At 41.0% G+C, this 24,728-nt stretch overlaps 1 long non-coding RNA gene across 1 annotated transcript in view; it reads right to left on the bottom strand.

Moving 5' to 3' along the window:
• LOC308585910 overlaps nt 1-17,680 on the bottom strand; it is a 38,271-nt gene extending 20,591 nt beyond the window's left edge. The window contains exons 1-3 of the long non-coding RNA XR_014007673.1: nt 17,560-17,680; nt 2,075-2,268; nt 1,379-1,489 (exon numbers count right to left, since the gene is read on the bottom strand). This is a non-coding gene — a long non-coding RNA (uncharacterized lncRNA). The remainder of the gene's footprint in view (nt 1-1,378; nt 1,490-2,074; nt 2,269-17,559) is intronic.
• Between the last annotated feature and the right edge of the window lie 7,048 nt (nt 17,681-24,728).

Here is a 24,728-nt window from a genome sequence, read left to right as displayed (position 1 = left end):
AAAATACCTTAATGGGAGAGGCGATGGAGCTAATTCTCTACCTCCTGTTTTGGGATTGGTACTAGTAGCAAATTGGCAGCTGGCAGCCCTAGAAAATTATTTCCTACTTCTTTCCCTCTCAATCCTGCAGTTAGGACAATATTTTATGAAACACACTTTCCCCCACTGCCAAATTTCATGCTGCAAAAATATGGATAGCCTCTAAGTTGGGTTTATATCTTGGTGAAAGCATTCTTTCTCTCATTCCCGCTCTTCCCAAAATCAATTTGAAACCTCAATTAGTAATTGATGCTTATACTCTGCAGAAAACTGGTAGTATTTAGAACAAATACTGAACTTTCAGAACAGTCCAGAAAGTGGGGTGATATGCAAACTACTTCAGATCTAATTTAAAGGAAAAAGCAACCTAAATTGCACTTTCTGAAGCAACACATGATTTTTATGAGGACTTCCTTTTTTTAAAACAATGCAAACTTATGTGGAAATGTGCAAAACTAAAGAGTGGAAAGAGTGGAAAAAGGAGAAATTGGGAGAAATCAAAACAGAACGATGAGCTTGTACAGTGGTGCCTCGCAAGACGAAAAGAATCTGTTCTGTGATTCTCTTCGTCTAGCGGTTTTTTCGTTTTGCGAAGCAAGCCCATTGACGGATTAGCGGATTAGCGCTATTAGCGGCTTTTAGCGGCTTATCGGATCAGCTGATAAGCTGCTTAGCGGCTTAGAAAAAGGGGGGGGAGGGAAAAAACCCCGCAGGAACTCGCAATACATTTTCGTCTTGCGAAGCAAGCCCATAGGAGATTCGTTTTGTGAAGCACCTCCAAAACGGAAAACTCTTTCGTCTAGCGAGTTTTCCGTCTTGCGAGGCATTCGTCTTGCGGGGCACCACTGTAATTGGTTGATTGCCTTTAATACAAATGGTGGATTGCTTTTTTTAGGATTGAAAAACATTTTCTTGGCTTATTTTAGCCTAGTGTTTTTCAAACAGGATTCCTGAACATGGCCCAAGGATTCTTCCATCTTGGGAATTTTGCTTTCCCTTCTTGTGCAGACAAGAGGCCCAGGCCACTTCCAACTTTTGATGCCCTAGCTATTGGCAGTTGGCAGTCACTGAACCTGGTAGGCATGGTCAGTGAGACCACAGACAAGTTGTTCTGGTTTCCTCCCTCCTTGCAAAGATGCTGTAGTTTCACAAATAATTATCACCTAACTAAACTGAAAAGTGCCTCACTGTTGCTGTCACAGTAGTGCCTCCACTGGGAGAAAAGTTGTTTGCCCCTCCCTACCTGCTCTGGTTTTCTCCCTATCCTGTTTCTTTGCAAAGGAATAGCAGACAATTATACATTGCAAATTTATTGATGCTTAGCACTTAATTGTCTTACCTTAGTCATTGCTGTCACAATGTCTATTGTAGGTTCATGTCACAATCATCATCATCATTTTTTATTTGTATACCGTCTTTCTATCTTACAATACTCAAGGCAGTTTACAAGCTGAAGTTACAATCTAATGCAATACAAAAATGTGATAATAAAACAAAACTTTAAAATAAGCAACCTACATCAAAAAGTAACATTCAACAACTATTAGAATAGTACAAAATAACAATATCAACATATAAAAGTTAAACAGAAATCCACTCAACACTTACAATAAATAATTTCTAAACTATAATCAATAATACAATGGCAAGCCACAGTACATAAAATAATACAATACAAATTGAGAAGCAGAGACTAGAGGGTGGGACAAGGCAGGTGGAAGGAGGCCTTGCCTGATGAAGTCTCTTCTCTTACAATAAAGCCTCCTCTGAGGTCCATGGGGATTAAGGCCGGAGTTGGTTTGTTTTAAAGGTGCCACACAGGGCTGTTAAAAAGGACCTCTCTTTGCTTCATTTTCTGCATTGTCTTGAACATTTTGAACTACTACAGTCTCAAAAAGTCTGACGTTCAATTTTAGATGTGTTGGTTTTATGATAAATTGGGGATCTTCGTAAGAATCCAAACTTGGTCATTTTGGCAAAGATAACTTTGTGATTATCTAGCTATCTATCTGAAATTGGCGATGTAAAAACTAACCTGTCTTTTGTCTTGCATTGGAATAAGTCTTGTGTCATTTTCTACTTCACTTTCAAGTTGTTCTTTGCCCTCCTTTTCTCTCTCTCTCTATTTCTCCTCTCCTTCTTGTCCCATTTCCTCTGCTCATATGAACCTTTTTTCCCAGCTCTCACACTGCAAAAAACGTATTGTGATCCCTGCTGGAGCAAAGTCAGCTGTAAACAAAGAAAGCAAATTGGTACAATGTTGTATAAGCAAGATTTCCAAATTACCATGGCATCCACTTGGGTTTACGCTCTCCTCCTGCTGACAGCATGAGTGGGCAGAGGCCAGTGCTGGAGCAAAAATGTGTTTGTGTTGAATCACCACCATCCTGAAGAGCTTAATTTATAGAATCAATAAAGGCTGCAGGCACTGGTATTTGGGAATCGTGGTGGTCTTGGGTTATCTGCTCTGAGCCGAGGATTCTAAAGATAACTATATTGGAAACAGGGTTGGGAACTAGTGCCCCAAATTCCAGCAACTGAGACAGGCTCATGTCCTACTGCATGATCTAACTCCAAACTGATCTGGAAGCTGCCTGCTAAATCATACAGTCACTTCTCATGCAGAATGTACTGGAAGAGACCATCTAGCATGTGATGGGAGGGTTGTTGTTCTTGTTTAGTCGTGTCCGACATTTTGTGACCCCATGGACCAGAGGACGCCAGGCACTCCTGTCTTCCACTGCCTCCCACAGCTTGGTCAAACCCATGTTGGTAGCTTCGAGAACACTGTCCAACCATCTCGTTCTCTGTTGTCCCCTTCTCCTTATGCCCTCAATCTTTCCCAACATCAAGGTCTTTTCCAGGGAGTCTTCTCTTCTCATGAGGTGGCCAAAGTATTGGAGCCTCAGCTTCAGGATCTGTCCTTCCAGTGAGCACTCAAGGTTGATTTCCTTCAGAATGGATAGGTTTGATCTTCTTGCAATCCATGGGACTCTCAAGAGTCTCCTCCAGCACCATAATACAAAAGCATCAATTCTTCGGCGGTCAGCCTTCTTTGTGGTCCAGCCTTCTTTATGGTCTCAGCTCTCACCAACTCTCACTGGGAGGGTACCATTGACATTTGCTGTTTCTATCTGGATAGCTCTACTAGAACATTTTGAGGGAGGAGCAATGGTCTTTTAAACTACATTCAACAATATCAAGGGTCAGTTATGGAGCATCAGTTTTGAATATAGAAAGTCTCATATTCAGTCTCAGCCATCTCCACCGAGAACTCAGGTGATGGAATGTGGAAACCCATAGCCAGTTATTCTTTGTTGGTGCACTGAGAAGACATGCTAAGAGAAAAGCGAAACGCTAGCAGACCTCAGCACTTTTCTCCATGTGAACTGAAACCTGGGGGGGGGGTGTTGTGGGGTTTTGTGCATGTGTGTGACTTTTGAGTGATGCCATGCTAAAAATCACTGGATCCACATGACAAGCTGCTTCACATGGATAGCAGAGCTTGCCATGTACAGAAGCCTCCAAGGGCTTCTCTGATGAATCACGTCTTAGTAATGTGATGAGAAAGCAAGCCAAAGAACATTTAATATCACACACACACACACACACACACACACGGAGTGTTGCACTAATGTTATAGAAAATTTTTCTTCCTTTTAATTAGCCCACAGAACGCATTGCTTTCGGATATTAACAAGGCAACATTTAACAAATGCTCAGACATTTCCATTAGTACCTTGATAATCTGCACTTAGCTAATTCGCACACAAAAATACCCCCCATGGACTTGGCTAAGATTTAATGCCAGAAAGCTTGTAGTGCAGTCTTGTATTACAAAAATTTCATCACTTACACTAATATACTCCAGAGCATGTATTAGTGTACCGTGAAGTATTATGAATAATTAAAAATAAACTAGACTTGTCAAAGAAACGAACAAAGTACATTTTATGCTGCATAAGCTCAGCTTTTTACTGTGCCCTCCCCCCGCCTCACTTTTTAAATTTGCGATTCCTTTTTGGTTCACAAAGTCCAGCAATTTGCAATGGTTTTCAAAGGCATTAAAATGGTTTAGTGATGCTCTGCTGTGTAATTAAGAACATTTGTAGTTAGACTCACTTACCCGGGGGGGGGGGGGGGAGCTAAAAAAGGATGGGAAGGAACATGTTCCTTAGCATTTGGGGGGGGGGGAAGCTGAAGTCTATAGGTCAGAAGTACAGCTTAGTAGCTATTAATGCTGTTGTGCGGAATGCTGAGTATATAGGTGCTATAATTGATACAGTTGCTTTAGCCTGTTTCATTAATACACAGCCCAGAAAGTTTTGCTGCCTGAAGCAAAGGACAAAATGGTACCCCTTCCCACTCTACGTATAGAAGACAATTGTACTAGCAATTGAATTTCACTGATAATGGAACAGCGTCATCCACCACAGCTGAATGCAACAGACTAGCTTATGGGGCTCATGGCAGATAAGGATGGGGAAGAAATTCAATTTAGTTCACAGTGAAAGGCAAACCCAAAAAAATTGCACTTTCTGTGACAGTCCATGAACCAAAACACAGCCATCCTTCAAAATGTGCACTCCCCCATATTTTGCAGTACGGTTTTCCAGCCAAGTAATGTGTACAAGAATACACATACTGGGGTGGAGTGTGCCGATGAATGCATATATTATTGAAATTGGGGAAAATTTTCAGATTATTTGAAATGTATATGTGATGAGCAAAGAACGCTAGTGGGATTTCAAGAAGCTCTGTGAATGTTTGAGGAATATTGTGTTGAAGAAAAATAAGAGGGTGAAGGTATATAAAATGCAATATAAAAATTAGGAAATGTGTAATTAAAAAATTGAATAATGGATGACTGTTAGAGAGGCTGAAGGAAGTCCAAAAGAGAAAATATGTGATAAATTTAGATTGGATATTATAAATGTATGTTGGAAAATTAATAAAAATTATTTATATATAAAAAAGAAAATGGGATACAAAATGCACAGTAATATTTTTAATTTTTTTAAAAAAATATTTACTGCCCTTTATCAAAATATCCCGGTGCGGTGCACAACATTAAAGGGAATTTTTTTCTGCAAAAATATGTATATTAAGCAAAATTGCATACACAGATTGGGAGAAATTCACATTAAAATGCTGATGAATTTTAGAGAGGAGTTTTTGTTTTTTTTAAGAAATGACAATGAAGTGGAAATATGGAGATCTGAATTTAAGATTGAAATTATGAGAAACAGATAGAAAACAATATTAACAGTCACCTATTCCTATGGGCAGACTACATAGCAGGCACAGTTCTGTCTTCACCTCCTAGCATCTGCCACCTGAGGTGACTGACGCTACATACTGTGCCTAATGGTAGGGATGGCCTTATGTGGCTTTCCCCTTATTACCTTTACTCATTTGAGATTTTTGCATGGTTTTGGAAGTGTCTGTTACCCAAGCTATAAAGTAAGACTGCACTCTTGGAGCTATTGCTTTACAGCTTGTGATCCACTGCGCTATACTCAGTTCTTTGTTGATCAGGGGACCATCCAAGTCTCCAAAATTACATGTGACCATCAAAATTCCTAAGGTGTGACAAAAGAATCTAACCCTTGTCCTTCTTATTTCTCTCTCTCCACTGTTTTCTGGGAAGCAGTTGGCATCCAAAGCTATAATCAGAACCGGCAATGTTGAAGCAGTGCTTAGCTCCACACTAGTACATCTATTTCTATCCAGCTCATAGTAAGATAAGTCTCACTTCTTCGTGCAGGGCCAGGTTTATATAGAGCTCAAACTCTTGGCTTCCAGTGGGCCATTCCTCAGACAGGCTCCTTCTGTCTGAAAAGGCCATGGCTGCTGGTAGCTTTATTTCATGTGCCATGACCGCTAGTTGTAAAAAGGAAGAAAGGAAGAAAAATCAGTCCAGAAGGACTGTTGGTATCATCTTTTATTAAGATAAAGGACTCACACAGACTGGTTTATAGGACAGATCTTTTATCTTGTTTTCTAGCTATGCTCTTCCAAGTTGGCCTTCAGCAAAGCACAGGAGAAAAGCAGATATGAAGAAATACTCCTGCTTCTCAAGGGATATTTAAGTGTTGCCTACAAATGCTTGCAAAGCCCTTTCCCTCCCCTTATAATTCCATCCATCCATCCTGCTATTCAAGCAAAAGCAAGCAAGCAAGCAAGCAAGCAAGCAAGCAAACAAACAAACACAAAACCTGTACACCTGAAGGTGGGAAGTGAGTAGATGGCAGGATGACTCTCCTACTGGCTCCCTCATTATGCCTGCTTGGCTCTGGAACTTGAATGAAGGAGAAGGGATATAGCTCAATAGTAGAGCATTCAGAAGGTTCCAGGTTCAATCCCTGGCATCTTCAGGTAGGGTTGGCGAGATTCCTGTCTGAAACCCTGGGGAGCCACTGCCAGCAATGTAGACAATATTGAGCCAGACAGACCATTTGTCTGAGTCAGTATAAGACAGCTGCTTACGTTCATAATAAGGCTTCTGGACATAAAAATGTGTCTTCAAGTTATGCAGTCAGTTTGGCAGGCAGGTAGGCTGGCCTGCTTGTCTGTCTGCGAGAGAGCTCTTCTATTGTTCACCCCTCACCCCTCTCAGTTTTGTTTTGTTTTTTTGCTTGTATTTGTGTGTGTGTGTTACATACAGTTTGTAGGTGACTGTCAGGAAAGGCTAGGCTTGCCATATGTCATGAAAATTCCTGACATGTCCTGGCTTTCTGGTATAAATAACTATTTTGGGGCTAGTGATTGGGTTAGGTTTCCTCATAAAAGCTCAAGAATTTTGGATGTTTCCTAAAACTCAACAACTTTGCGGGTGTCAGGGATTTTACTTTTTGAAATATGGCAACCTTAGGAAAGGCTAGCAAGAGGGGTGAAAGGTAGGCCTCATTTTGAGTTTGAGCTGGACGTGACTGAGGAAGAGCAAGAGGTCATTCTATGACAAATCTTGGGTTTACTTGGAGCTAAGTGGGCAATGCTGGAAACATATTTTTGTGGGTGCAAATTGTTAGGAGAGCTTGTTGGTTTTCATTGCAGTTGAGCATTCATTTAAAAACAGCATATTTGTTCCATTAACGTATTCAGCACAATGCCATTATACCATTTCCCCCAGAGAATATAGGAAATAGGAAGAACCAGCATGCAGAGACACTGATGCTGATACTAGATGAAAAGCCAGGAAGAATTCTTTAAGAGAGAAAAGAAAAGTTGCTGCTTCTTGTCTGTATACTCCAGGGAAATTGAGAAGGATGGTGTTTGAAACTTCGGGAATAATTAAGAAAAATGCCTGTGTGTATATTGGAGCAAGCCGTAAGTCTTTTTGTCTCTGTTTAATAAAATTCTAATCTTTGATGTAAATGATAGAGGACCAGTGGTTATTTATAGACTTCTTTTTTTGGAGTTGTTGTTTTCCAGAATGCATTTGTAATGTATACTAATATCAGAGTTACCAAGACATTGTCAGGCTATTTCACAAAAAAAGAACAATATTATTAAGAAATGAAGGTGAGGGAAACCCAGAAGGTAATGTATGGAACCATGTGTGTACGGAAAGGTCTTCGTCAATTGCATTGTTTTATTACACAATTTTTGTGTACAATGTTTTGAACTCTGTGGGGGAAGCAATGAAAAACCGGTGACAGGGAGCAAGATGAATGGGAGAAGCTTCATCAGGTTACAAGTTGGGAGAAACAGATTTGGCCATTTATGCTGTGGACGTGTGCGTGTATTTGTGGGAGAGAGAGCGAGAGAGAGAGAAAGTGAGAAAGTTGTGTGGTTGTGTGAGAGGGAGCCAGATAGAGAAGGCAAGAGGGCCTGGTGTTCCCCACCACAACCATAAAAGGAACACTTAGCTGCCTGCATAATCAGTATTCATCTATGGGCCATCTAGTTGGATTGGACTGATACATTCCTGCTTTCTTGGAGGTTTTGTCTGGTGGTTTGTAGATTAATGTAGGGCTTACTCTTGGCTTTGATCTTTCTTGGTGAGCTGCCCTATGCTGTCTGGGGATGAATTGGAATCATGAAAGTAGTCATAGATAACAACAATGGCATAGATCAGAAGTTTTCAACCTTTCTGAGTCCATATCTCCGTTGACCAACTACATTGTTTCTGCGGCACCCCTGTGGAGCTCAGGAGCCTAGTTAGAACCCGTTGCCTGCAGAGGTGGCAGCCTCTCACCCCTTTTTGAACACCCTCCCTTGTGGAGTGTTCCCTCAGCCTCCTCCCCTCTCCCTGGGAGTGCCCTCGGCAGCCGCTGCCGCTGCGCCTGGTCTCTGAGCTGCCCACCCTGCCCCAAAGACTGGTACTTCCTCACATTGCCCCAAAGAAACCTGAGAATAGGATGCCCCCAGCCCAATGGAGACAGGCCAAAGGTGAATGTGAGGCCAGCACCTTACCTTGGGAAGCAGCAGTGGCAACAGCAGGCGCTGCCAGGCCTGCATGGTGGGAAAGCACTCAGCTCCCAGGCAGGCCTTGCACACAGCAAGCACAAGAAAGGCCAGTGCATCGCCTGCCTGCCTGCCTGGCCTCCCACTTGTCTGTTCCCAAGAGCAAGGGCTGGAGGACTGACAGGCTAGCTGGGCTCCCTTGCCTGTTTGCTTGCTTATTCCAAGGCCGCCTCAGCTTCTGGCAACCAGCGGCCCTGTAGGTATGTTTAGGATAATAGGCAAGGAAATATTTGTTAGGTATTATCCTTCCTTCGCTCATGCTAATGAGTGATGTAGCATAGCGAATCCCCTCTATATTCACAGAAGCTAGTTGATAGATTCGTTTGAATCTTTACAAGACGACTAATCCAATTTGGTTTGCCCAGATGGATTACTCCTGGTGTGTCCTTTTCTCCCTCTTAATAAAGACTCACGATCCTATTTTTAAAAGTATAACAATAAGTTTACTTACAAGTTGTTCACAGTACACATCCTAGAAGGTAGGCTTTAAGCTTCAGGTTACAAACATATAATGTGGCTTACATCTTTTATGGGCCCAAGTGCTGCTGGCTGAGAGCCAGCAGACAGCAAAATGGATGAGACTTAACTGAGAGTTGAATCGAACAGAGACAAAATGGCTGTGTGACACTGCTTTTATAGAGTCACACTCATCTGCTGAGTTACTTACAGGAGGAACAGGAAAGTTACACTTCCCCTGCCTCTGTCCACTCTAGGAAGTAAAGCATGTTGTAATTGACTGTACTGATGTAACACATGCCACAACCCCCTGGCCAGCCCCAGAACCATCATTCACCTGCAGAGCATGTAGACAGGGCTGCTGCCACAAACAGCTGTGCAAGCCTTTGGGAGGCAGAGATGTGAGAAGGCATCAGAGGAGGGAGGGAAGGAAAGAGGGACAGAGGCCAGGTTTGCCCGCAGCACCCCTGACCATCATTCAAGGCACCCCAGGGTGCCACAGCTCACTGGTTGAAAACCACTGGCACAGATCAGCAATCAGCTAACTGGGAAGAAGCTGACCATGGGAAGCAGGGCAAGTTTCTATGCTATATAGGCGCCATGTCAAAAACACAAAAGACAGAGCTTTAAGGCAGTCCTTGGGGTCCATGCTGATGAGTTCTCTAAGGTCAGCATGAAGAAAAGACGCTTATGACTATGCGCAAGATGACGATGCACCAATTTGACAGGTGGGTTGCTAAGGTTGGGCCACTGATGGAACAAGGGGCAACATTTAGCTTGACAAGAGACAGAAGCAATATCAGCGGTTCAGACAACAAGAAACACATACCGTTATTGCTAGGTTTGCACCGCAATACAAAATCAATTTCAATCCAGCCATGAGAGCATTTTGTTGCTGCGGTTGTAAGCTTTATTTATTTATTACCTCTGCGATATTTGCTATAGCCTCTCTGTTTCAGAGTGACGTTTCAGCCATGTCACAAGAGCAAATTTCTAGCACCACACTAAGCTTCCCTGCCTCCCCCCACCCTCTGGCCCTATGACACTCCTTGGGTTTGTTAAAGTTTTTGAGAGGTTGAGAGAACCTTTTTCCCCTTGCCCATTTATTTTATTATAAGATCTGACAGGCCAGACAGAGATAGAGAAAATAGAAACTCACAGTGATTTTTTTTAAGGCTCAGGATAACAGAACTTTTAAATGTTTTCTTTTCTGGAAAATCAATGTAGTCTTTTTTTATCTGATCGACTGGGCTCAGGCAGAGTGAAGGGCTCCCGTTAGTTACAATGAATGAAGAGAAAAACAAGTTTTCTATGCAGACCTTTGTGTCGGATGGACATTTATTTTACTCCAGATAGAAAGCATGAGACCAAAGCAAAATAAGGATTGAAATTGAAGCGGTTGGGGGTGGGGTGGGAGATGCGATTGTATACCAGCCTTGTTTCACATTTGATTAGATCAGCATACAAATGGTTCAATGTTACTTTACCTTGGCTCCTGTATGTACAACCATAAGCTAAAGTATCAGTGGCTATCAAATAACCTCAGCTGCATTTTAAGCCCATTAAACCCATCTATTATGTGTTGGCAGCTCCTCAGGGGCTGTTTTGCATGTTGTACACAGGCAAACTTAGCAAATTCTACACTAGGAAGCTGCAGCCAACCACAGCTCCCCAATGACCTGCATAGCCGCTTCCAGACGGTTTCATTTTCAGGTGAAAGTCAATCACATACTGGCCAATTCAGGTATCACGATGAAAGGTGATTTGGAGCCCTTGCACCATAACCCAGCGGGATGAATTGGGATGAATGCAGTGGTGAAGAGTTTGACAAGACGCTGAAAGACAAAAGTTCAAATACCTACTCAGCCCATAAAGCTCGCTGGATGACCTTGGGCCAGTCACTGTCTCTCCGCCTAACCTACCTCACAGACATGTTGTGTGGATTAAATGAAGAGGGGGAGAGCCATGGAGAGCTCCTTGGAGAAAAGGTGGGAAACAAACAAACCTGCTTCTGCTCAACATGCTTCCTTGTGATAAGGAAAGCAATTGGAAAACACATTGGATAGTGTGGCATAACACTTGCTTTGATGCAACATCATCTAGCCTCTCCGCAAACAACTCAAAGATAATGTTCATTAAATAGTCAACATCATCTAATCTTCCTGCAAACAAATCAGGATGAATGCTTAGTAACCAGGTCACCTGGAAGCACCAGATGATTATATTTTGGGGTACACACTTTAAACTTATCTATATCCAGTGGTACCTCGGGTTACAGATGTTTCAGGTTACAGACTCCACTAACCCAGAAATAGTACCTGGGGTTAAGAACTTCGCTTCGGGATGAGAACAGAAATCACGCAGCAGCGGCACGGCGGCAGCGGGAGGCCCCATTAGCTAAAGTGGTGCTTCAAGTTAAGAACAGTTTCAGGTTAAGAACAGACCTCCAGAACGAATTAAGTTCTTAACCCAAGGTACCACTGTACCTGTGTTTGTCCCATGTGTTTAAACAAATACATACTGAAACCATATAAACTGCTCTGAGACTTTTGGGTATGTTGTTGTTGTTGTTTAGTCGTTTAGTCATGTCCGACTCTTCGTGACCCCATGGACCAGAGCACGCCAGGAACTCCTGTCTTCCACTGCCTCCCGCAGTTTGGTCAGACTCATGTTTGTAGCTTCAAGAACGCTGTCCAACCATCTTGTCCTCTGTCGTCCCCTTCTTCTTGTGCCCTCAATCTTTCGCAACATCAGGGTCTTTTCCAGGGAGTCTTCTCTTCTCATGAGGTAGCCAAAGTATTGGAGCCTCAATAAATTCAATAAAATGTATCACTTTGAAATTGTAGTAGATAGGTAGCCGTGTTGGTCTGCCATAGTCAAAATAAAAAAATTCCTTCCAGTAGCACCTTAAAGACCAACTAAGTTAGTTCTTGGTATGAGCTTTCGTGTGCATGCACACTTCATGGTATCTGAAGAAGTGTGCATGCACACGAAAGCTCATACCAAGAACTAACTTAGTTGGTCTTTAAGGTGCTACTGGAAGGAATTTTTTTATTTTGAAATTGTAGTGCTTTATGTTTTCCTGAATGAGCTTTTGAGATCTGGAGTTTGCTGGGTGCCCTGGCCCAAGTTTAATGGCTCTCTCTGAGCACAGTTTCTGAGCTGCCTCACCTCAAAGAGCGGCTGGAAGGATTGAATGCTCCTTCATTCAAAAAGCCTCTATGCTTGTAGAAATATAGGATATTGTGAAGAAACTTGATTAGAACCGTACTCCTTGAAACACTATTTTCTACATGGATGTTTTTTGTTTTGGTACGGAGATGTATTCTATCTGATTGTCCCACCGATATTCTGAAGTGGCTCTGCCTAGATGTAGGTTTGCCACCTCAGAGTTAAGGCAAAACTGGATGTGAATCTGGGGGAGGCCTGACTGGATCTCCAATTTTAATATTTCTTTTTTAATTTAAAATTTGTTTTGATCAAGGCTGCTGCATAGGATCTAGAAAAAAGAAGCTTCATAGGGGGATATTTGGACTGGAAAAAAGGCTTAATTCCCTTTCTCCTGTGCTGCAGACCATTTTTTTTTTTGTGTGTGGGTGGATTTCAGCAGCTGCATTTAATTTTTAAAAGAACTTTCCAGTGATTCATTTGCAGATTTCCTATTGCCTTGTCCAGTTTTGCCCCAGATGTGAGTCCTCAGTTGTAGTCAAAGTGCTGCTAATTTCTTTAGGTTTGCAGAGCGTAGTGTCTCTTATATTGGAGTTGTACAGCTTTGCCGGTGGTCTAATGTCTTGTTTAAATGAATGCATAAGTGCATCAGTACCTCTCTGTATGGTACTGCATGACAATTTTTTTCGTGGTTTGTAATTTAATAGTCTCGCTTAACTCTAATGTGTTTTCTGATTTTTCAACTCTCAAGTCCACAGATGGGTTCCACTGCTGAGGAAAACAGAAGAAATCGCTCTCCTTTATTGCTTTTCAGTGAAGGTGGGGGAGGAAGACACACATATTCCCTCCAACCAAGGCACGCCATCGACCCCCCTCCCAGTTGGGCAATCTTTTTAAAATGTATCATTCCCTAAACTTCCATACTTAGGCATGCAGAACGTAAGCCTAGAAATGCAAAAATTATCCGTACCAATCTGCTGCCATACCCTGTCCACATTACACTGATAAATCATGCAGGCAGAAACCATTAGTCAAAAACACATTTAACTTGAATCAAATTTGCTTTGTGTTCAAGGGGGGCGCTGGCAAGGTTCATTCTGGCTGAATAATTTATCAACTCCTGATTTGTTTAAAATACAAAACAACAACAACAGCAACAACAGCAACAACAACAAGACTTCCTGTGCTGAAGTTTCAAGACTTTCTGGATATTTAACTGCTACATCATATCAGCTACCCAAGACATGCATAAGGGGCTTGATAGACATACAATGTCCTCCCTGTTCTATGGATGCCTTTAGAAAGGAATGGGAGAAGTTTATCAGGGGCCACTAGCTGTGATAACTAAATGAAGCCCAAAGTGGGTGATGGACAAATAATAGGGGATAAGCAGCAGGAAAGGTCTTCTATCTTTGTGTTCTTATTAAAAAAATGCATTTCACAATATTCACTTTTTATTTTTTTAAATTCTTTTGAAGATAACAAAGAACAAACACAACCAACTTCTGGAAAGTCGCTGTAGAGATACATGCAAAAAATGGGCAAGTATGATTCTATATGTTTGTTTTATACATTTGTACCAATCAGGAAGTCACAATCTTTGATTTGTAAGTGGGACTGAGGAGCAGAAAGAAAGCACTCTCTTGCTTCTGCCACCATCAAGGACCACCTGAAGACATACTTTGTCCCATTCTATATTATTTTAGGTAGGTCCTAAAGGCATTTCTTTTTCATTCCCCCTTTGATTACGTAGCTGGGGTGTTTTTAAACTTGTTTTTATTACTAGTATATTTGATGGTAAAGGCTGGCAATAATTATATTTGCTATTTTGGGGTGGGTTTCCCCCGTGCTATTTTTGTTTTTAGGCTGCCATGTTAGCTTTTAAGCTTTTAAATATTTCCAATTGCTATGTGGTTCCTATGATTAGATTGGTAACGTCATTCATTGTGTTTGTAATAATTTTTGATTGTGAGACTCTTTGAAAGGACCTAGGTCCTGATAAGCAGCATAATCAGTTAAATGCACACATTCTTAGCTAGTGGAAATGAAGACTTTTTTATTATGGTGGTTGTAAAGGAAAGATGTTGTTCTTGCAAATAGGAGATAAAAAGCCCTGTTGAGCAGAGCTGCTTTGGTAGAACACAGTTTCTCTTCACAGCATAACAGCTTCTTAGCAAATTTTAATCAAGAATCCAATATGCACTTAAACCTCTTGCTAGAAGATGGAAAGAAGAATCTGGGAAGATTCTGTGCACTACGAACACTCCAAGGCTGTAATTTGGGTCAGATGGATCTAGAGCACATCTGTAGTGTATGAAACCCTTTGGCTCAGAATTGTATTAATTTCAATGGGATTTAATTAAATACATTGTTTCAGAATAAAAAGTGATATCCCTCCTCTGCCAAATCCTTGTTTGGATGATAAAATGCACAGGCATGTTATGTCTGCTGCATTAATATGTGCTATCATTTCCCTGGTTAAAAAAACAAAACAAAACATTTTCTATACCTATTTTCTTAAAAACCGCAATTGAGAATTATGATCATTTCTCACTTGATGGTTTAGTTATCTTAAATCGTTTTAAACAGCACAGATTCTCCTACCTCCACCACACAATCTGTTTAGCTCCTTAGTGTGCCTTAAATGTTTGCTAATTTCCTATTTACCACTTTTTGTGTGTGCATGCCCAATTATAGCTGAAAATGATCTTGTTAAAAAAAAGAAAGAAAAAAAAGACAAAGCCCCTTGGGAGAATGCATTGATGCAGCTTGTGTCTATAGGCATACGCAATTCCTAATTAGCTCAGCTTTTTAGCAGGTTGCATAATTAAGAAGTATGCTGACAGATTCAAACTAAGGCCTTCCTTTGAACCAAGGTGGAGATTTGAAATGAAGGTTGAAATTACTATTATTCTAATTAGCACTTGTGGAAAAGGCACCATCAAGATCAAACATTACATTAGTCCTTGTGGTCTAAGGGAAGACTCTGTAGTTGACCTATTTGATAGTTTGTCAGATTTCGCCTGAAGCCATGCAATCTTTACTTGTAGTGGTTCCAAATCTAATAAGATATGCTGAAACTGATCTAATTAATATTGCATTTTGATGGCAATAGCATCCTCTTAAGGTCATGGAGATTCCATAAGGTGACACAAGCTCTACTTCTTGGGAATGATATTACTGGAAAAGACAAAAATTGTTCATGTATTACATGACTTTTTCTTCTTCTAAATTGAGATAACCTTTATCAAGGAAAGAACATGCACGTTATGCCTTCTTAAGTGTAGTGCAATGGTTTATTGGTGATGGAAACAGAGATTGGTGTACAAGCAGTGATTTTAACCTTTAGGTAGACCAAAAGCCAAAGCGGTGAGAGTATATACTTTGGTACATGTGTGTGTGCATTTCCCCACAATTTAAAACTCAATAAACTGCAGTCCTCATTACATAGCCCTGTTGGCACAACCTCTTAGGTGTGTCAGTGTTCACTAATCTGCTTATGGTACTCTCAATACAGTGGCGAACTATGGGCTCTCAAATTTCAGTGGTGCCATGTGTGATTGAGAGCCCCCTGCCTCTAATGCTCTCTTCTAGAGCAGTGTTTCCCAACCGGTGTTCCGCGGCACACTAGTGTGCCGTGAGACATCGGCTGGTGTGCTGTGGGAGGGAGGCGGGCGAGTCGGGCGGCGAGAGGCGGCGGCGGCGAGGATCCGCGTCGAGCCGGGGGTGGCTCCGCGGTGGTGGTGCCGAGCGGCGGGGCAGCGCGCGCAAAAGGGAGGAGCGCGAGACAGCGGAGGAGGAGGAGGCCGGCATGTCCGGGCAGCAGCAGCAACAACAGCAGCAGCAACTCCCGGCGACGGCTCCTCAAGCCCCGCCGCCGCCCCCTCCTCCGCCCGCTATCGCCGCCACCACCACAACAGCCGCCGCCGCCTCAGCTGCCGCCGTCCCTCAGTCCCTCGCTCTGCTGCCTCCTCCCACCCCGGCAAGGGGGAGGGAAAAAACTTTCACTTTTGTGCGTCCCTCCCGGCGTGACGCTGCGCGCTGACGTCACGGGGCGGGGCTTTAATGGTGGTGTGCCGCGAGATTTTTTTCCGGTAAACAGGTGTGCCGTTGCCCAAAAACGTTTGGGAAACACTGTTCTAGAGCATTGTTGCAGTGCCCCCTGCAGTGTGGCACCCAGTACGGCCACACCAGTTGTGCCACCCTAAAACCGCCTCTGCTCAGTGAAGTCTGTGTGCTTTTCCAGGAAAACAGGCCGTCCAAGAGACTGCATTGAGCTCAAGCGACTTTCCTCTGAGTACACATTGCTGCAAAGCTAGTTCTGCAGTGCACTGTCAAATCTCTTGAAAGACTTTCAAAAATGCATCTGTCATCCCCAGCCTTTGAGTCTTTGACCTCTAAAGGTCAGAGTTGACATTTAATTTAATACCCACCCATCCATATTCCTACCCATTATATTTCTATCGCTGAGACAGTGTTCTTGAGAGCCTTGACACATACATTAGACGAGTTCTGCAAGTGACAGATAAGTCTTGTCTGCCTTTGGGATAATGTAGCACCCGCCTAGCTTTACACAAATGAGAAAGGGGAAAGAAATCAGCAGGTGGTGCTTTCCTAATCCAGACACAACAAAACAGGCTTGGATTTTGCAATCTACATGTAGGGAGCGCTTAATAAATAAAAATTAAAATGAAATGGAACTAACCTCCTGGCATGCAGCAAAATAAATAAACAAGCAAGGATATGGGGGAAGAAGGTGATTTAAAGATATTTAACTTACTTAGAAGCTTTTACTATTGCAAGAATTTATGAATGTACAGAGGAGAAGTGAATGCACAGTTGTGCTGAGATTCTAAGTTGCCTGCTGTGGAGCCGAGAAAGATTAAAATTTAACAACACTTCTTGCGTACATAAAACAATAGAGATATTCTATAGGGAGTATAATTGAAAAAAAAGGTTATTAGCATACAGTTCAGGGAGAAAGGAGTTGCTGTGTGCGTCTAAGAGGAAGAGAAGAAAGCAGGTTGACTTCTGATAAAATAAAATAAAATAAAATTGGAAGTCAAATACCATGCCTTTCAACTCTTCTTGTCCTCCACTTTTGCACAGGTGGAAATATTTCAAAATGTTGAAACTTAGGATTCAGCAGGCAACTAAAATTCCTTTTCAAATTCAGTTTAGACACTTCAAAACTTTCAAAATTTAGAGCCCAGTCCCATCCCTTTACTTAGCTGGTAAAGGCAACAGAATATTTATTTATTTAAAACCTTTATACGCCACCTTTCTGAATAAAAATTTCTCAAAGGTGTCTTACATATTAAAATAAGAGCACACAAACTGTAACATTAAAAAATAATTGTCCCCCTGAAACTCCAAAGAACAACTCAAGTACGAAAGGGTGGTATTCAAAGATGCAGGTCTCATTACCTGACCCTCAGGACTCCCTCCAGGTTATCCTTTCCCACCAGCCATCACAGTCAACAGCCCTACTTCAACCCTTGTTCAAGTGTTTTTGTCTGGCTTGAACTCCAACAGTGCCTCTTGCTTGCCTGAACAGAATGTCCAAAGGCATAATCCACACTTGTTGTACTACCCACATTTGCTTCTGGCTCATCCCTGGAAGATTGCTCAGAAGGTGCTCCTTACCCACTGCTGTAGCCAGAAAATAAGTTAATATTCTTAGTTGATCGGGGTCCTGAAATGGTGGCAGTGTTCATTTATAGCAGGCAGGGAGAACCTGTGGTCCTTAACATTGGCCATGCCAGCTGAGGCTGGTGGGAGCTGAAGTCTAACAACTTCTGGAAAGTATAGGTTTGTTGTTCCTGAACAGCAGGAACAGAAGTTCAGCCTTTCTTCTTTTTTTTGCAGATGGGAAAAACAAGAGGGGCTGCCATTTTGAATCTCTGCTAAGTGGAAATGTGAATGCTGGCATTCTGGAAAGTTGGCTGTCTCACAAGAAAGGCTGAAGAGGTTTTAGTGTGCCACTGGCCCTATTAAAGTCTGAATAGGTTCCACGTTACTCTCATATTACAAATAATAAATGTCATAGCTCAAATCCATCTTTAATATTCACTACAAAATGAAAGTACATAGAGATATTAACCTTGAATATATTAAGAGAGTGAAAGAGAGATGCTGGCACTTAGGATTTTCTTTCAGGTGAATCAGTATGACAGAAAATGGCTTCATAGGATTCCAAAGGTCTTACATCTTGCAATTATTATACCTGTGTCAGTTGAAAAAGTGTGGTTTGACAGTGTCTTCCTTTTTATAAAGCTGCTCCTTGCTCACCCATTGAATTATTTAGAAAATAAGATATAAACTGTAATCTTGATGTAAAGTAGTATTCCACTCAAGAGGGCAAGCAGGTACACTTAGGATGGTTGAATGCGAACCACAGTTCAGAAGACATTACTGTGAGTTTACTGCCTTGCTACTATTATTGGGTCTTTCATTATGATTTTGGCTAAAGTTTCACCTGGTGGGAATCAGGGCCTTTAATGAAACAAAGTTAAAAGGGGGTTCAAATGAGCACCAACAAAGCAAAGGCTGCACATGTTAGGCGTTAGGGATTGGGGAAGGATTCGATTCAGTTTGCATTTTAGCGTGAACCCACCTAGTTCACTTCCTAAAACAATACATGAACCAAAAAGTAACTGTCTTTTGATATTTTATTAGGTTTTGACAATAAAAGAGTTTTTTTTTAAAAAATAGGAAAGACAAAAAAGATACAAAATTATAAAATACAAAATACAAAAATACAGACATTAAACACAAAAAAAGAAAAGAAAAAAGCACATATAAAAAGATAAAAATTCCCTCTTTCTTAATTTCTCCTCTTTGGTTAACTTATTTTCCTGACTACCTCATGTCTCCCATTTTTGTATCCCTTTTAAAAGTTGGTTCAGCAAATTCATGTCCTGTTAGTCTATCTATTTATTAATCCAATCTTGCATTTTACCTTGTTGCTAAAACCCCTGCATTTCATTTCAATGTCCTCAACATTCAAAAATTTTACAATATTTCTGCAAATACATTTTAAATTTCCTCCAGTCTTCTCCCACCAACTCTTCTCCCTGATCTCGGATTCTGCCACAAAAAGTAACTGTCTTTTGAGATTCATATGTATCTAGATTTTGTAACAGTTTGCTGACCAAAGAATATGCTCAAAATATTCATTTTGTGGGGGAAAGTGTTCACATAAATGCTTATATATTAATAAATGTAAATTGTATTATATCAGGAAAAAATGCTTTCTAAAGTGTGCATTTTAGTGGGAATGCTTGCAGAAATGTGTGCATTTGGAAAATTTTGCACGAATATATTGATGAATTTCCATGAGGATTTTTTAAAAAAATGCAAACAGATGTGGAAATTGGTGAAACTGAACTTAAGAATAGAAAAATGAGAAACCAAGAGCAACAAAAATTGACAGACGCATCCATCCCTATGTCGTCATTCCCACTTGCCACCAATATAGTGGCTCATTGTGTGCTTGGTAACTGTGAATCGGGGCCTTAAACATACATCATGCCAAGTGCATACCATGACTAGTAGGGATGTGACTAGTGGAGGGCTAGTCCACATGACCCCACAATATCCTCACATATGCCTTTAACTACCTCTAATTTGGTTACAATGGATCTTTCCTGAATGGGCTGTTCTCCAGCCAGGTGGGGAGGAGACCATGAATAGGATACACATGAGCAGCAAAAAGGTATGCAGCTAGAATGAGCAGGAAAAGAGTGAGAGATCTGAAAGCTTTTAGCTGGATTGGGGGCCATCAAAGGAGGAGCCGCACGTGATGCTTACTGCCTGAAATAGGAATGCCTGTTTGCTTCTTTTGTGCCCTATTTATATACTTGTAAATAAAGGAAATATTTCAAAGAAACCACTGTACTTTCATCCAAAGGAAACTAAACTGCATTATACAGCCCCTATATGACAGGGGAATGGATATATATATATTTGGTAAATAGGGAAGCAGGCAAAGATTTACAGGGAAACTATTAAAGCAATCAACTTTGCTTGAGGTCAATAGCATCTATGATATTAGACATGTGTAAGAAGACATCCATTTCCTTGCTTTTGCCATGCTTATGCCTAAGGTCTTTTATTTTTATATTATCACTGTTCTTTCAAACAAGGAACAACTTAGCTTTTTGGTGCATTGTAAGGGGGGGGGGGAGTCAGGGAAGCATGAAGCATATTATGTGAAGAAGATTCCCTGCTCCAAGTAGTCAAGATCGACAGAGTTATTTATTGTTATTAGCTCAGCAAAGAGGAATATATTTCCTTGGAAAGCAAAAGAAATGAAATAAAGCCATCGACAAAAACAATGAGCTGTTAAAGAAGAGGGGGCAGTGGGTTGGGTAGCAAAACCCAGTTCAGGACGAACAAATGCATCACATCTGCAGTGCCCTTCATCCCAAGGAAACTGAACATGAGCTACATATTTGCACCCTTGAAGTCCCTCACCACTTGGAGATTGGGGTACTTCTAGTTTTTTGTTGTGTGCAAGGTTCTATGGTGTATATAGGATAAACACTATAGTTGGGACAAACTCTTTATTTGGGATAAATGAACACGATCTACATTTCACAATAGAAAGTGGAGTTTAAATTGCTCCAGTTGCTACTAAGAATTTTATTTACTTGTGTACATTTTTTAAAAATAAAAAAGGAAGAAATCCAAAAAGGTGAATTTCATATTCCTGAGTACTGTTATCTCTCTCTAAGCCCTTACGGTCCACAACATTCACATCTGAGATGGATAATTTGATGCAATAAAACTGCAGATGTCTATACACACATGCTGTTGCTGAAGGTACAGAATCTGTGGTAGGAAAAACATGGAGTGGGTCAACTCTAATTGAAGATATTACTTCAGTTAAAATGGAAGATATGCCTTCCAGTACATACATACACACACACACACACGAAAGAAAACCTTTAAGCAGTTTACCGAAATATAAAACATTAAAATTCAATGAAAACAGTTAAACACAGGTATTTAAAGCATTCAATATCTGATTAAATTCAACAGTATTTGTCTTCCTTATCTTTATATTTCTACTTCACTGAACACAAGTTGGCAGAAGGAACTGAAGATACTGCTGAAAAAAATTCAATATATAAATTTAAACCTGTCCATTTGAAATCATGGCCCAGTCTGCAGCTATTTAACATGCTCAGTAAAACAGATAGTTCTTAAATGGGCTTACATTTGGATGGATTAGTCCCATGCTGCCCAATCCTAATCACATTAGAGGAAAGGCCCACCTGCTTTGCATGCAGAAGATTCCAAGTTCAATCCCTGGCATCTCCCAGTAGGTCTGTTAGCGATTCCAGTCTGTGTAGACAGTATTGTGCCAGATGGACCAATGGTCTGACTCCTTATAGGACAGCTTTCTACGTGTATCCTCCTTTTCACTTTCTTATTGGTAGCAGAATGACATGAATTAATTCTCTCAATTTACTCTCTTGGGGAAAAGAATCTGCCATGTATAGCACAGAACCTCCTTGCAAGTACATATACTTAGAACTGTAGCTTAAGGGACAGTCAAAATAAATTCTGTTGAAGTTTGTAAGTCACAGTCCTGCAACAAATAGCAAGGAAATGCAATGATAGCATGTTGCACTCCTGTAGAAAGTCTGTGTAACTCTTACTCTAATCAAACAGTGGCAAATGGCTGCCATATCATTTCTGCTGGTGCTTAACAAGCTATGTTAGTTTTTCTTCATTTTGAATCCATTTCCCCAGCATTTATTGGCCATCAACTGCCTAAATGAAGCAGATGGGAGTTTTACACTCTAGAGATTCATTTACTCTTCTCCCCAGATAGCTGTTTTAAATAAAGTTCTTTAAATGTTTGGATTGGATATGGATAAAGAGAGTCATTCATTTTGGAGACTTTATGTGTCTTCAATGATGGCAGATCTTGGTTATTGAAGATGGTAACTGAAAAGCCAAGGGTTCCTTCAGATATTCTCATACTATGTGGTAATAGTGTCAAGATCATAGAATCATAGAATCATAGAGTTGGAAGAGACCACAAGGGCCATCGAGTCCAACCCCCTGCCAAGCAGGAAACACCATCAGAGCACTCCTGACATATGGTTGTCAAGCCTCTGCTTAAAGACCTCCAAAAAAGGAGACTCTACCACACTCCTTGGCAGCAAATTCCACTGTCGAACAGCTCTTACTGTCAGGAAGTTCTTCCTAATGTTTAGGTGGAATCTTCTTTCTTGTAGTTTGGATCCATTGCTCCGTGTCTCAATAGCCTATATTTTATCTTCAGTAATATTTGATATTCAAAATAAAACATTTTCTATTTCAGCACTGATATTTATATTTTATGTATTCATTTTCCAGTACCTAGCATGCAATAACACAATTTTTTGATACAATTTAATATGAGAGTGGATCTATATCTAAGGCTAATGTGGGGACTTCTGCCAGGTTAGATTCTAATTAATCTAAATGGTGTTTTTTAATTTAAATCTTGAACTGATCTTTATCCTATTTATCGTAATAATGTTGTTATTATTAGTATTAATAATGATTTATTTTGAGACATCAGTTCACCACTGGCAGGGGGTAGTCCCTGTTGTGCCCTGCAGATGTTGTGGACTAACTGGGAACTGGGAACAATGAAGATGTCGGTTCAGTGTAGAGCAGTTATAAAGTGGGGGGGGGAATCTAATTATTTGCTAAAGATCATCAGGAAATTGGTTAGAAAAGAACTGCTGATATAATAATGCTGCTATACAAATCTATGGTACAAATGTACTGGGAATGCTGTGTACAATACTGGTCGCACCATCTCAAAAAGGATATTGTAGAGTTCAAAAAGGTCCATAAAAGGAGCATCTCCACCCCCATCGTTCTGCCCGGACACTGAGGTCCAGCGCCGAGGGCTTTCTGGTGGTTCCCTCACTGCTAGAAGTGAAGTTACAGGGAACCAGGCAGAGGGCCTTCTCGGTAGTGGCGCCAGTCCTGTGGAACCCCTCCCATCAGATGTCAAGGAAATAAACAACTACCTGACGTTTAGAAGACATCTGAAGGCAGCCCTGTTTAGGAAAATTTTTAATGTTTGATATTTTATCACTTTTTTATTCTGTTGGGAGCTGCCCAGAGTGGCTGGGGAAACCCAGCCAGATGGGCAGGGTATAAATAATAAAATTATTATTATTATTATTATTATTATTATTATTATTATTATTAACCAGAATGGTCAAGGGGATGCAGGTCACCTGTGAGGAAAGGTTTCAACATTTCGGCCTTTTTAGTTTAGAAAAAGGGCAAGTAAGGTGAGGGACATGATACAGGTTTATAAAATTACTCAAGGTGAGGTGAAAGTAGATTGGAAGCGGTTTTTCTCCCTGTCTCCTAATACTAGAACCAGGGGCCATTCAATGAAGCTGGATGCTCTAAGATTCAGGGAAGACAAAAGAAAGTATTTCTTCCAGTAGTGCATAGTAAATCTATGGAATGTGCTCCCACAGTATGTAATAATGGACACCAACTTGGGTGGCTTTAAAAGAGAATTAGACAAACCCACGGTGGACAAGGCTATCAGTGGCTATTAGCCACGATGGCCACGTTCTTCTTCCAGTGTGTGTGCTTCTGAATACCAGCTGCTGGGAGTCACAAGTGAAGCAAACTGTCAAGGAGCTCATGCTGGCTGAGACTGCTTAGAGTTATAGTTCAAAATATCTGGAGGGCACCTGGTTGGTAAAGGTTGCTCTGTTCCCTCGAGAAAACATGTCCATCCATTACCTCATAGAATGTTCCTTTCAGATTCTTTTATTGCTCACAAATGACCCACCACCATCTTTGTCTAGCAATGCAGTTGCTTTGCAGCTTCTCTCCCTGACTCCCCAGGCCCTGGATTTATCTAGATGAACTGAGGCTTAGCCGGCATTAGTGTAGATGCCATATTTTTTCTCCAGTGCCTCCCTTTGCAAGGACATTTATGAAGCCTCCACTTAATACTCTGACTGCTTTACAGTCCCTCCCTGGTAACTTCATTTCCAATTTTCCACTAGCACAATATTCCTTTTTTGCTGTATTGGTAGGATTTGTAATGTTGAGGAAACGCTTTATTGGAGTGGAATGCAGCATTTCAATTTTTTTTAAAACCACACCATATTTTCTTTACAAGCCTTGTGGCAACTCTTATTGCAGATATAAATCTAAGACCTTTATATCTTGAATTATATCTATGAAGCCTTCTAAACCTTTTTTGTATTTTTTAAAAAGAGGGAGCCCTTGTACATCATGTTCATTTCATGGTGGTGCATCATTGAGAGAAAATAATTTGAAAATTAAAATTGGATTACTGTATGTATAAGCACTCAGTTATCTCTGGACTTAACCCTCCTCATGTGATGCCTGATCTACACATGGAATAGAATGTGGTGAGAATTCTGAGGTGGTAAAACGTTCTACCTCAGGTGCTAGATATGTGTGTCTCATGCTTTTGAATTATCACAATAATTTTCAAAATAGTCTCTACAAGTTGAAAACGAAAGAAGTAAGAAGTACCTGGAACCATGTTCCTGATGTGCTGGTTAAGCATTTGCTGGCAGGTG

This window comes from Podarcis bocagei (genome assembly GCF_964188305.1).
Source record: "Podarcis bocagei genome assembly, chromosome: 4".
In the NCBI taxonomy this organism is placed as follows: domain Eukaryota; kingdom Metazoa; phylum Chordata; class Lepidosauria; order Squamata; family Lacertidae; genus Podarcis; species Podarcis bocagei.
Note: the sequence above shows the minus strand (reverse complement) of the source record. Positions and strands in the feature narration are given on the sequence as shown.